Source organism: Pipra filicauda, unplaced genomic scaffold (genome assembly GCF_003945595.2).
Source record: "Pipra filicauda isolate LSUMZ 115617 unplaced genomic scaffold, ASM394559v2 scaffold223_size1779592_pilon, whole genome shotgun sequence".
NCBI lineage: Eukaryota > Metazoa > Chordata > Aves > Passeriformes > Pipridae > Pipra > Pipra filicauda.
Genome location: NW_024104336.1, coordinates 1,628,648 through 1,643,073, shown reverse-complemented (window position 1 = coordinate 1,643,073; position 14,426 = coordinate 1,628,648). Strand labels below are relative to the sequence as shown.

At 33.9% G+C, this 14,426-nt stretch overlaps 1 long non-coding RNA gene and 1 other non-coding gene across 2 annotated transcripts in view; one reads left to right on the top strand and one right to left on the bottom strand.

Moving 5' to 3' along the window:
- The first annotated feature begins 58 nt into the window (after positions 1–58).
- The window catches only part of LOC120323273, a 39,238-nt gene continuing 24,870 nt past the window's right edge, over positions 59–14,426 (top strand). Inside the window, exons 1-2 of the long non-coding RNA XR_005563581.1 lie at positions 59–185; positions 13,277–13,342. This is a non-coding gene — a long non-coding RNA (uncharacterized LOC120323273). The remainder of the gene's footprint in view (positions 186–13,276; positions 13,343–14,426) is intronic.
- On the bottom strand, positions 1,646–1,717 carry TRNAD-GUC. The gene has a single exon. It is a non-coding gene; the product is annotated as a tRNA-Asp (tRNA).

Sequence of the window (14,426 nt, the reverse complement as noted above, 5' to 3'; positions counted from 1 at the left end):
ATATGTACATTTGTATTCATAGTAGTCACACTGTATGGAGCAGTGTATGTTTTGAAGCATCCTATTGATTATGCATAACATTATAAAAATGTTTCTTCTAGATTGTGACATGAAGTTGCATCAACAGGAGTTTGGTGAGCCTTATATACAGAAGACAGAATTGCTAATGAATAGTGTGCTTCACAGTAAGTAAATGCCAGCTTTTTCAGAAGGATTATCATATACACAGACATATGTTCTTGAGCACATATAATATTTGGCTATGTCCAATTACACAAATAATTCCTTCTTGCAAGTCTTCTAACAGATTGCTGGTGTTCCAAACCTGAAAAATGTATATATCAACATGAAAGTCAAGTCGATTGTTGCCCTCATCCCTAGATTTACAATCGCTTTTTCATCTGTGTAATTGTTAAAAGAAAAAAAAAATTAGGTAAAAGAATACTTTTCCTAAGGAAAATGACAATAGCCCAGACTTCTAACTCTGTCCTCATTCTCATGAGTGTTAAACTTTTGAACATTCTTTTCTAATCTTTTTTTGTACTGTGATCTCTGATGAGAATAGAACTTGGACAAGGTCATGTAAAAACTGTTGGAAATAATATAGTGCAATGTGTTCTAACCAACTATATTTACAGTTATCTTACTTATATGAGAAATCTTATGCTTTTTTTGTTGTTTATGCTGATTTTTTCATGACTTCATGTTCAAGTGATCATTCACTTCCTCTTAAAACCTGTAGAAAGCTATTGCAGTTATATTTGAAGATCATTAAGGATTGTTTTAGGCTAGATTTTATTTAGCTAGTATGCAAAAGGCAGTCAACAGAGCTGAGTGTTTCCATCTTAATCTCATAAAGAACTTTCTTCACACTTACACATAGAAAAAGAGATTTAATTTAGTCCTATGAACCACATAAGATTTGTGGAAAAGAAGGGGAATTTTTAGAAGTTGTATATTTGTTAAACTACATTACACTTGCAAAACTTTTTAATGACTGAAGTACTTTGAAATCACGAGATATCCCTGTAGTTATTCTGTATGCTTTTTAAATTTTGTACTTAGGTCAAAACTTCCTTCTTTCCTCTTTCCCTTTCATTCCTGCTCCACTCCCCTTTTTTGATGGAATAAGACCTATGATAGCTTAGAAATTAAACAGTCTGTAGCAACAGTACAGTCATGAGACTGAAAGATTATGGCTTACTGAAATCTGAACTGTTGCATAAAATGAATGGGTAAATATTTTTAGATCAATCTTTAAAATCTAACCTGACCAGTGTAATATGTATTATTCTGTATTCAGTTTCCTAAGAATAACTTAAAAGTAATTAACTACATTGATTCTGAACAGTTTAACAAATCAGGATTTGGTATCTGAATTTGGATGTATGTATGTATGGCCAGTCTTCGCGAACGAAGATTTGGGAAAGGTCATTACCTTTCGAGCCTGCGCAGTGGATTTTTTTAGGTGAGACACAGTGTGCGCTGAACTGAGCCCACCCTTTAATCCTAAGGTTCAACTGCCGGGGCCGAGTGAAGCTCGGACAGTGGCAGCGAGGTCCTCAGGACGTAAGTTTGTTTAGAGTGACCTTCTCTTAGATGGATGGCCTTACAGGGCTGACGAGCTCCATCTACCCGGAGGAACTCCTCTGACCGGGAATCGAACCCGGGCCTCGGCGGTGACAACGCCGCATCCTAACCACTAGACCACCAGGGGAGCCCAGAATTTGGATATTATTGTCATTAATGACTCAGGAAAGAAGTTGGAAATGATAAGAAGCTTACTTTACTGGTTCAGAGTCTCTTTTGTGTTTCTTTGTGCTTGGAGGGATTTTTGTACATATTTACAATTAATTGTTCAGTATGTCATGGACTAGATAAACTTTTCTATAAGGAAAAACACAGAACAAAATAAGTTTCAGGTTAGTAGTTAGGGTCCTAACTAAACTGGATGGGAAAGTCACCTAAATGGAAGGTTTACCTTACTGTATATTTTTCTGAACATCAAACAACAATAGCTTATAATTACTTTAGATACATTACATTACATTTTTTAACAATAATTAATTACTTGGGGTACTTCTCAGCAATAACACTTCATCAACTAATCCTTTAAGGGACTTAATTGGTGTCTGGATGAAACCATCAGTGCTTAGACTAACCTTTATTAAAATTAAAAACTATTTTCCATGAGCAAAGGAACTGTACAGTTGTTTATGTTACAGCATGAGGTGTTCTGATGCATTTTACACATTAGAACATGACATAGTTCAGAATTACCTAGGGATAATGCATGTATGTCCTTTCAAAACTTACCATGAGTAAATAGCGACTACAAAAAGAAGTAAAATGTGAAGAATACACTTATTATATCTTTTTAGAAAAAAAATCATAATGAAATGTTTAAAATACAGGATTTCTTTTAATTTTCAATTAAAATGTCAGTATTTTATTTACTGATCCTTGAAAATCCAGCATTCTTTCAAGAACAATGTGAAATTGAGTCGCCTCATTTGGCAGTGGTGCACATGAAAATTTTTGTTGTAATTTTGTTAATTTTTTATCTTACAGTTCAGTTTATAGGTAGAACTTTTTAAAAACAGCTACTCTCTCCTTTTCACAGAGCAATCTGCCTACTTTGATTTTTTTCCCACATAACCAGCAAATGGTAGTGTAAGTAGACACCTGCCACCAGAAATAGAAAGCAGAAAAAAAGGTATTCAGCTCCAAAAAATAATTTTTTTTTCATGTGACTGGAAGTTTTCTTAGACATGTTTTGAACAACAGCAAACTTCTTTACTATATAGTGTAGAATGACAATGTATTTATAGATACAATAATAATAATAAAAAATACAGATATAAATTTAAAATCAGTAAATACCACTAAACTGTTTCCATTAATTCTTTTTAGACTTTTACTTTTGTTTATGACTGGGTCATGCACTGTATTTAAATTGTAAGAACATTATAATATGCTGATGTTATCCAACTATACACGTTTTACTTTTGGGACAGTGTATTCTTTACTGTCAGATTGACCTGATACCTGAATAGAATAAGATGGTGTCGCAAATGGAGTAAAAACCTAAAACGCGATGAAGGATAAAAAAGAGAATTCTATTTCAGAAAGTCATCAGTACTGCCTCACTATTGACCTAGGACATCTAATCACAGGTCATTAAGTCAGTGATGCATCTCAGTCACCCTTGTCTTTTTCCTTATCCACCTACAATTTCCTTTTATATTAAGGAATTTAAAAGGGAAATATGAAAGGCTAATAAAGCAAGGCAACAGATAACTGTTCAGCGTAGAAACTGTGAAGGTCTGAGAAGCTGAGGAGCTTAGTTTTCACTAGGTGACTGAGAGCAAACCAGACCTCTTGTTACTCTAAAGTTTCAGATTCATACTGTATGAATCAGAACCAGCATGCTTAGACTTTGCTTTTTCCAGATATGTTTACTAGTTTGGGTGCAGTTGATGCTGAGTATGAATCATACTGTTCTTTAACAAATATGAGAGGGTTTACTTGACAGAAATCTTTAGTGAAGCAGAAGTTAAATGTCTCATGGACAACATGAGAACATGCTGAGGTTCCAAAAGACAGTAGATACAGTCCTCTCTTCTTAGAATCTATTTTCAGCTTCCCAGAAAAATGCTGTGACCCAGAAATTCTATTGCCGATAAGAAGCAGAATTTTTCTAATTTGGTATACAGATGGTGATAACACAAGCTGTCCAGAATGTTATTTAAGATGGTCTTTAAAATGATCTGTATTCTCTGAGAAAATAAGGATTTCACCCAGCTATACTATAGTATAATCAGATAAATCCCAATATCACAGTAAAATGGACAAAGAAAGAATGTCTCAGAAAAATGTCTAGGACACATTAAATAGGCCAAAAAGTATAAAGAATACTCAGTTTATTTGTGTCTGCTCTGGAAAGTGGTTTTGTGTTTATCACCTGACTAATTTTACCAAGCTGTACACTTGCATCCATAGTCTAATTTTCAAAGATGTTTTGTTCTCTCCTTCTTGTCAAAGACATGCCATTAACCTCAGTGTTTCATATTCAGTATTCATTTTCTATTCTGTTAACATTTTCTATTTTTCTAGAGTTTTAAAATCTTTTGCTTTAAGAATTGACTGAACCAGCGTCATTTCTGCTGAAACACTGAAGTGGGGAAGGAGAAAAATCAAATAGATAGAAATACTAAACAAAAGCTCCTCATTTGTCTCAGCTTTCACTTGAGTTATCATCAGTTATAATGTAGAAGGTAATAAATAACCTGAAATTTAAACATAAATAATAAACAAAGCATAAGCAGAAGGTTGTACCAGAAAGAAAGCATTTAGTAAGACAATTTCAAAATACTTACAGTCTTGTTAAACTTACAGTGCTAGGACAAGTTCCCTGCATTAAGAACTTGTACTACCCTGGAAGTAGCTGTGCTAAATTGATTTCTGGATTCTGGATTTCTGTAGGCTGGGCCTAGAAATGAAGTAACTTGAGTCTTTATTAAATATATGAAAACTCTGAATCTTGTTTGGTAGGATGAAATAAGATTACATTTTTTGGCAAGATGCTCAAATCATTAGGTTTCATCATCAGGCACAACAATTAGAACAGTACTGGTGTAGGACTCAGTAACCCGAAGTAGTACTGGAAAAAGAAGCAAAGGCAGAATATGTTGAAAACAAAAAGAGGAATGTGAAAAGAAACTTAAGAGCTGAAACAAATGATGAAATTTCTTCTTTTAGTGTTATGTCAATGAATGGTGATGTGCAAGTGATCCCCTCCAACTCATATACCTTGTTATAAAATTTCTTACTGTTAAGGACTGATATAGGAAAATGACTAAATCACCTATGTCATTCTTTACCCAGTTAGAGGAACAGAAATATGGATAGATTTGCTTTTGATAAAGCACTGCGATGACACAAGTTGTACAATTGTCAATTGAGGAGGCAGAAAATGTTGCTTCGTGAACTATTTATATTATTTTGCCTTTTTTTTTTTTAATCTGAAAATTGTTCTTGTAGACCTCCACTAATAAAAAGTATGAATAATTCACTTTTCTAAAGTTTTTGCCAGTATAGCTTTTAGTTATTGCTATGTGGCTGACTGTATTCACAATAAAGCTATCCAAGGTTTCCAAAGTCTTTTACTACACTTACTTCCTTTAAGACTGCATATGCAGTAATCTTTCACTGGTCTTGCAATATGACCTGACTTGTGAATTAGTATTCATGCCATATGAGACTGTTTGTATGATCCTTCTCTCTCAAAAATGTTATCTCATTAGTGGTTGACTCAAATTTCAGGTATAGCATAGTCTCAAAAGTAGGCTTTCTGATAGTTTATTTTCAAGTAATACAGTATCAAATGATTTACAGAATCCCATCATATTTTAGAGCAAGGTATTCTGAATTATGTATTTTTAATTCATAGAATCATAGAATGGTTTTGGTTGGAAGGGACCTTAAGGATCATTTAGCTCCAACACCCCTGTAAACTGCCCTATGTAACCTGGCCTTGAACACTTCCAGGGGTGGGGCATCCACAGCTCCTCTGGGCCAGCGGTTCCTGTGCCTCACCACCCTCATAGTAAAGAATTTTTTCCTGATATCTAATCTAAACCTACTCTTACAAATTCCTTGCTTGCAAAACTCTTGCACTAGCATGTAAGATATTTTGAGTTTTTTAATTATGTATTTTAGAGTATTTGAAGTAGTTTAATACTGCAGCCCTTTTTGCAGACGAAGTGCTAAATATTGCTATTAAAATATTAACAGAAGTTCTTTCCAAGGTATTAATCGCTGTATAAATGATATGAAAGCTATCAGTACAGAAAATAGTCTTTTTTTATCCTTTAAAACTTGATGAACTATTGGAGCCAAGCTGATAGACGAAGTGTGAGGTGAGAAGAATCAAAGCAGAGTACTACTTTTGAATGTGTTATTTGCTCCCATGCGTACATTTCTTTATATTATTCTTAAAAATTATATTATTTTAAGCTCTTATCATGGCAAAGTTCTTCTGTAAACAAATGAATATGATGTTAAGATTTTGAAGAACAATCTGAAAAGGTTACACTGAAAAGTAGGTAAAGTGAAATATCATATATTGATTACACTGAAACCTAAAGTTTATAGGCCAAAATTGTTAAGCAGAGGCACACCAACTAAGGAGTAGAAATGGAAGAAATTACATCAGTTTACATTAATAACCAGATTGCTTTTATGTAACTATGAATGGATTGAAATGCATATATTCCAATAAGAAATTTGATGTTAATATATTTGTGTAAATTTTTGGAACATATATTTTTAAAAGCAGCTTGTCTCCCATTTTTCATTCTAATCAGTACTATCTTATATGCAATGATTTCTATCATTGATGTAAGTACTTGGTTAGGTCAAAACTGAGCATTTCTGGAAAGTCTTGCCCTAACATTAACTTATTAAATTACCATGCAAATGAGCCTATTGTAGGATAAAAGCAATTTTAATACAAAATTGGATGTTATTATTTTCTTTCATGTTGCTATCTTTTAAGTACTTGATACACAATTAACAGTAGGTAAATATTTATGGTTCTTTCTAATCTATTGTGTTTTAAGAATGCATCTACTGGATATAAAATGACATATTCCTAAAAGGCAGATGTTTTATTAAATGCTAAATCTTTTTTACCTCTTAAAAGCATATTTTAATCTCAAATCTATTAAACATTTTCTTTAAATTGTCTGTGGAAGACAGGGAACAAATAAAGACTAATCAAGCTGTCATATTTATTAAATGTTTGACAGTGGTGGCTGAGTGCCTAAATTTTAATTAACTGCACATGTTTTGAAAGCTTTGCTATGTTTTTTTTCTCACTCAAGAGCTATTCTGTGATAGAGTAGGTTATTTGTAATATCTAATTGAGAAATACAGAATTCAAGCTGTGTGTAGGTGATACATGAATTTTTCACCCCTGCTGACAACCACGTTGGCTTCTGTGTAATTCTTTAAACTGATTCAATCAAACTCATGCTGTTTATGGTTTTAATTGATTGAATTAAAACATCGTTTTAAACACTTAATCATTCCATTAGGCAGGATTGTGTTTGCCTATTCTGTGCTCAATCCAGCACAAAATAAGCACAGATTTCTTATGCACAAGGGATGAGACAACTCATTCCTCAGTCTCTCAGTCTCCCTGGTTTGGTAGCCTCATGAAAGCATTTTGCAAAGGAGACTGAATATATGCTCCAGGAGCAGTGTACCTGTGAAAGACTATGAGGACTATTCTGTTTTGGATACCTGGGTGTGAGCGTTGACCTATCAATTCAGAATGACCTGGTTAATAAGCCTTTCTTATTCCGTTATATTTTCACTCTTCCTATTTTCAGCTTCATCTTAATTTTCTTTCATCTTAACTGTTTTTATCTGTAGCTCCTTCACAAAGCTGACTTTTTGCCATTGTTGTATTCTAAAAAATGACCTTATCATGAATTTATAATGCTGCTTTTTGCATATTTCCATGTAGTATAGCATCCATTAATCTTTTCATTTCTCTAAAATATTTCCATAAGTGTATTTTAAAATATTGTCTACATAGATGGTGATAGAAATCTTTTGATAAGTTATAGAGATATATGACAAAAACTTTTGTGGGAGGCAATGAAGGTACCATATGTATTTTCACCCGTATGCTATCCCTTAAGTCCTCATCAATGCTGCTTACATTCAAAATTCTCAGAAACTTAAAATATTATTCATTCATGAATAAGACTTTTCACTACAAAATTCTTCTGGTTTTATCCACATACAGATACCATTTTTCAAAGTAAAGTTTTATTGGCTTAGGAGAGTCATTCTGTTATGGGATGCTAAGAAACTTTTACTCTATCTTTGCTCTAAAGAGTCACTGTCTCATGAGTTCTGTGCTTGATACTTCTCAATGATATCAAATGTGCTCACTTACAATGTTAATTTATTTATTTCTAATTTCACTCCTGAAATCACAATCTGAGCTGTCAGGCTCAAGCTGTGTTCTTCTCTTTGTATCTGTCATCACTGCTAATAAGGATTTGCATGCAAAATTAGGCTCTTGGTTACAGATTAAATTCCATTACATTCGTATTATGTCCTCAATCATAACTCCATAATTTCATAACCTTCATTTTTGTAGTACACCTGTAACTAAATAGATTTTAAACCTGATTCAAAGGTTATTGAAAACAATGTGTATCTTTATACTGACTTCAATAAGCTTTAAATCAGACCTGTTATTTAACAACTCTGTTAATGAAGTGCAAGAAGGATTAATATCATTCTTATTCTCTTAGTTATGTTGGTCACTAAAAATAATCAAAAATATTAGTGATTCTATTTAAGAAGGCAAATTTTAAACAAGTATCTGAATACATAAATGAAAATAATAGTGTGCTACAAATTGAAGAGAGGTGCTACTACACAGAGGTACACAGAAGGGTCACTGTTTTGAAAAGAAGCACTGTTTTTAAGTAATGACAGTGTGTAGTAAAATTGTGCTTTAGGTTTCAAAAGGACATTTCTTCTTTGCAGGAATAGATGTCTTTATTACTAACAAGAGAGTAATATTTCATTAACACATATTTTTGAAAGGAAACAATGGAGAAAATAGTCTATCTGATAAAGAATGTACATGAATGTTTAAAAAGATTTCTAAAATATGTATTTATTATAGTACTAATGTAAGAAAGTGCTTTTTGACATAAGCCCTTGTAAAACTGCAGAAGAAACATACTCTCTGGAAATACAGAAAAGAAAGATACAAATTTTAAAGTCCTGTTAAATTGGTTAGTAACCTCCATACATGTAAAATTCTTTGGGATACTTTAACATATTCTTAATTTTATCTGACTTCAGATAAACACATGTACTTTATAAAAAGGAGTTGGCTGTGTATTTTTGTAAAGCTTAAGGTCAGGAGGAAAAAAAACTCTATGAACTGCTTTTATTTCAAAAAATACTGTTACTATGACTACTTGAGTAGCTTTTAAGGTGATGTCCTTTTTATTTAAAGTATTTTTAGAACTTTAGTTACCCTAACAACAGGATACACTTAAAATAGCAACTTCTGACAAGTTAGTTCTTGTTTGCAAAGAAAATCTCTTATCTGTTTTTCTTGATGAATTTCTAGTCATTAAATGATGGAAAGGATAAAGAAACTAAGTTTCAAAACCATGTTTCCCTCAACAGCTTGAGTCCACACATCAGCAAATAATCTATATTGATAATTTCACTGGTGTTTTACATTATGCAGATCAGATGATCAAAAAGGAAGAGTATGGCAGATACTTTTGGGTACCATACCATACTATCATATTGTATTTTAGTAGATACATATTTTAAAAATAGACTGTAATTTTTTATGTACCTCTCTTACTTTAGTTAATAATAGGGTGTAACACATGGTCGGGCTTCATTTCTGTAAGAAAAAAATTTACTTTTTCTTACTCAAACTAGTGTCTTTATAAGACATGAATGGCATTGGTTGCTACAAGAAGCATCCTTCTCACTCACTATCTACTAGTCAATAGCACATCAATGGAAGAGTGTAAGAACTACTTTGGTCATTCTTTTCTGATACAATTTTCCTCTTTACAGTGGTATGTAGTACAATCACTCCGCTCAGGACAAATGTTAGTTCTTATTTTGATGAATTTTGCATTATTTTCTTTATTTATTCCAGTGGGGATTTTTTTCTTCTGAGAAGAAGCTATTTCTTATCTTTGTTCTGAATTTGTGCCTTATTCTTTCAGCTTATGACCTCTAACAGTTACATTGGAAAACCCAGAGAATAGATGTCTATTCAATTTTCTCATGTCAGTGTTTATTTTAAAGACCTCTATCATGTTCATCTTCAGTTACGTCTTCAAGGCTGAAAAATATTATTGTAGGAAATATACACTGAATGTATCTACATTTAGATAGATTTAAAACTGGGTAGTCTATCATCTTCATAGGGTGATGGTTAATGGCTTGATGTCTGGTGGCTGATAATAAGTGGAGCATCCCTGAACTCCATATTGATCAACAGAAGCTTTCTGAAGCTCATCAAGAATAAACATATGCATCATGACAAGCTAGGAAGGGGCTGACTGAGTGAGAGCTTGGCAGAAAAGGATTGGCCCAATGGAAAAAAAACAGTATACAGTAAGGCCAGCTGTTCTCTAAACAAGAGGCTGCTGGAAATCAAGGGCATTAATACATCCATGAAGGCAGGGACTTTTCCAGTCAGAGCTCTGTTGCACAGTATCCAAGTGAGGCATGCAGGGCAGGCACAGATATGGCACTGAGGTTCAGCCAAGTCCAGATCATCAAGCAAGTCCATGGCTGATGAAGAAGGTCCAAGGTAAAGCTAGGAAGTCAGTCTGCAGCAGTCTTAGGCCTGATCGTGGGGACTGGATCAGACACATCCCTGCAACTAACAGGAAAATCCAGTCACTGGAGGTCTGATGACAATCCTGGAAGTCAGTCCACAGTCAAGGGTTAATGGCCAAACACAAATACTGGAAACGTACAAAATATGTCAGGCCAGGACTAAAGGTCCCAACATGAGCTTAAATGGAATCCCTAGTTCAGTGGAAGAGGGCTTGAGTGGTGGAAACCACAGGGCTGTCAATGGTCATTAAGGCCAACTGGTGCCCTCAGGGAACTGATATTTATTCCCCTATTCTTAAAAACTGTATCTAGTTTTGTGATAAATAGGCGTAATAAATAAGAGAATTTACAGAGCTAAAGCTTCAGTATGTTTTTTAATCTATTTCCAAAAGTAATGAAGAAGAGACACCCTTCTAGGCTTCTTCCTGCTCTTCTCAACAACTCTTATTGGAATGCTTGAGCACAGCCCGTTACACTCACAGAAAGCCTGCAGTGCTGTGGGAGAATGCTCTGTGCTGGAGCTCATGGCTGAGATGTTAGTTGTGCAATCATCTCTAGGATGAAGGGACACACAAAGTAGCAGTTCACACTTGATGTCCTGAGCTACAGAAGTAATGAAGTCAAATTCCTCTGTAGCAGCAGATAGTATGACAATGGGCAACAATCAAAATTTGTGGCTTGGAAGGTTGAGACTGGACATGAGGAAAATCCTTTTTTTCCTCTGGGAGGATAAGGCAACACTAGAATTTGTACAGAGCAGGCTACCAAAACAGGCTGTGGAATTTCTATCCTTGGAAGTTTCAGGATTTGTCTAAACAAAGCCACGGTTGTCCTGATCTAGAACTGGCAGTAACACTGCTTTTAGCAGATGCTGGGCCAGATAACTTCCGTAAGTGTCATCCAATGAATATTTCTGTGATTCCATGACTTCACTGCCTTCCTTATGGAGGCTGTTCCAGATGTTTTGTCATATGTCACCTTCTCTGAAATGTTTCTAGCTGCAGTATTCCTTTTTTTCTACATCTAGTCTGCTATATTCTTTTTTCTTGTGAAATCTTAAATTTATTCCAAATGTGCTGTTAACTTTAAGTAATTAAACACAGCTTAGAAATAATGAAGCAGTATTCATCATCTTTATTTTAAATTAGGTCCTTAAGTAAGTATACGTAAATTAAAAAAAAGCTATTATTCATTCATAAAATTTGTTCTTTATTTCCTAAATTTGCATTTTGCATTGATTTAAAGAATAATATTGCATAATTTTATTCTGTCTGTAATATATTCTGATGATGTTATATTAAAACACTATATATTGCCTTATTTCTTCTACTACAAACTTACTGTACGTTGACTGAAAAAATTGATTTATTTATCATTTGAAAGAACAGTCATAAAAGTGCCCGAGTACAGGTTTCCTCTCAAGTTCACCAACACCTCTTTTAACATAATTCTTAAGCGCATATTTCCTTTTACGTATACAGAAAGTTTAATCAACTTCAGTGCCTAAGATTCATGTCAAAGTAATATGGTGATTTCCATGTAAAATCCGTGAAAGAATCCAGGGATCAATCTTAGAGCTACTGATTCAGGGGACATATAGGACACTATTGACATTGTTATTATCAGTGTAATGTTAGTACCACAGGTTATTATTAGTGTAAAGAAAGTGTCACTCCTGTGTGGGGGGTAATCTGTAAAATTTGAAGAGATTTGATCTCTTCCCTGACAATTTTAAAATTTGTGTATAAATTGACACATAACTGGAGCTAATGTTGTTAATGCACGGTAATGAAGAAAGTTGATTAAGGGAAGAAAAAGTCCTTTTTGGCTTTAACTTTTGGTTTTATTAACTTCTAGGTTTAGTTTGGAGTTTGTTTGTTTTGTTTTGTTTTTAAATATTGTGTGCAGTTATCAAGTGCATCATTTAATTACCTGACATTTTAGTTCTAATCTTTCCTAATATTTTATCTTAACATATATATTTATAGATTATCAAATATCAGTGAATAATATTTACTGTTGTAGACTTAAAGATTGTTTTCTCTAGCTCTGTTTAATAATCAATTGCCTAATGAAAAAAAAATGCAAAATTAAATATCTCAAAGGATGATATTTTTCATGCGGTTCTGTATGATCCACAGTAAAGTGTTAAAGAAAATCTTGTAAGCTACCAATTTGCTATATCTGGGCCTGACCTGTGGCCAGATGTCCCAGGCTGGCCTTGGCACATCGCTGTCCCCATAGAGTAGAGGTGCCCAGTGCCCAGGGTTGAGGCTGCCTCTGCCTCTCTCCAGCCTGTCCTGCTTCCTGGTTGTGGGTTTTTCTCCAATCACCCCTATGGGGAGCCCCTACAGTTCCCCATCCCCAGGATGACAGCCTCAAAAATAGTCTATTTTAAAGAAGTTTTTGTATAAATCATAGCTATGGTATAGTTTCTAATTTTCCTATGACAATGAGCCGTAGTCAGATAGGTACTACACGTAAGTGAATGTCTGAACGTAGGAGCTGCTGACAGAATCATTTACAGAATGTTACGTAAAACTGACTGTACTTCTGGTAAGGCTGCAGTAAGAGGCTGTAATCAGGTACCTTGAAGCTTCACAATTTGTTTTCTGAAAATTAAGTAACTAGAAAACCAATTTACCACTTGATCACAAACCCCTAAATTCTTAATTTGTCATGAAATTAACCAAACCAAGAGTTTTGACACATCAATAAACACAGTATCAGTAGTTTTCCATGATCATTGTGACACAGCTTATCACAAAATATTTGTTAAATTTAATAAATCACCTCATGCTATATAACCCAGCCAGACCACTGGTGACTTATCAATCATTCTGCTTCTACTTGTGGACAGGTGAAAACGATGTGTATATACAAGAACAGGACCTAAGTAAGAGTCAGCTGCACTACTTGAAAACAGGTAGGTTTTCATAAATGGAAAAAAAAAATAGAAACAACAAAGAGAAACACAGATACAGTTCTAGTGATGTGTAAACACATCACTGGAACATATCAAATTTATATATAAAAATGTTTTCAAGCGTTGATAGATATTACAGTCTTACAGAAACATTAAATTAATTAAACATTACAGAAACATGGGAATCTTAAAAGAAAGAGTGAAAAATTGGAAAATGTTCTTTTCAAAATCTAAGTGCAAAATAGGGCAAAGAAGTGGGAATTGAACAAAGTAACATATTAAAAATGAAATTATATATGCCCAAAAAATCAATATTCTGAGCTAAATTATGGTATACCAAGGCTGTCTTTTAATTAAAATAAGCACTTCCTGTGAATGTGCTCAGGCAGTGGAATTTGATCATCTCTAGTAGAGATGTTAGAATGTGGCTCAAGTTTGCCATATCCCAACTAGTCTTTTCCCCAAGAATTACTGGACAGAGTTCAACACATAGGTAGATCCAGGAGTTATTCTCAGCAGCCCGATAGCAAATTTGAATGAAGCCATTCCGTTTTGTGAGCTGAAAGAGTTTATGAACATATGATGACAATTCTTTCTTGTCAACTGTCCTAAGTGTCAGAGAATGTTTTTAAAATGTTTAATGCACTATTGGAGCTAATCTCTAATGTTAGTGTGTGGATCACCAGCTATATGCAATAAAGGCCTCCTAACACTGAGTAACCATATATCAGACAAGATATGATGACAGCTTAAAAATTAGAGAAAGATTTACAAACAAATTTTAGTAGTATGTAAATAGAGAATGCTTTAAAATAAAATTTTCAGATCTGCAGTTTCTGTCTATTCTCCATTAGCTTCTTAACAGGGAAAGAAGAAAGAGCCAAATATGTAGTCAAATAACAGATGGCTAAGGCATTGCTTTAAAGAGAGAGGGAACTCCTAGACAGTTAGAGCACTGTTAGAGACAGTTAGTTTGCAAACATTTTGAAAGCAAATGCATTTTTTTTCCATGAAAATTACGATAATGAATCATCAATGAGCAAGAAACCTTAACTTTGGTGCTTCCGTTGACTGAAATAATGTC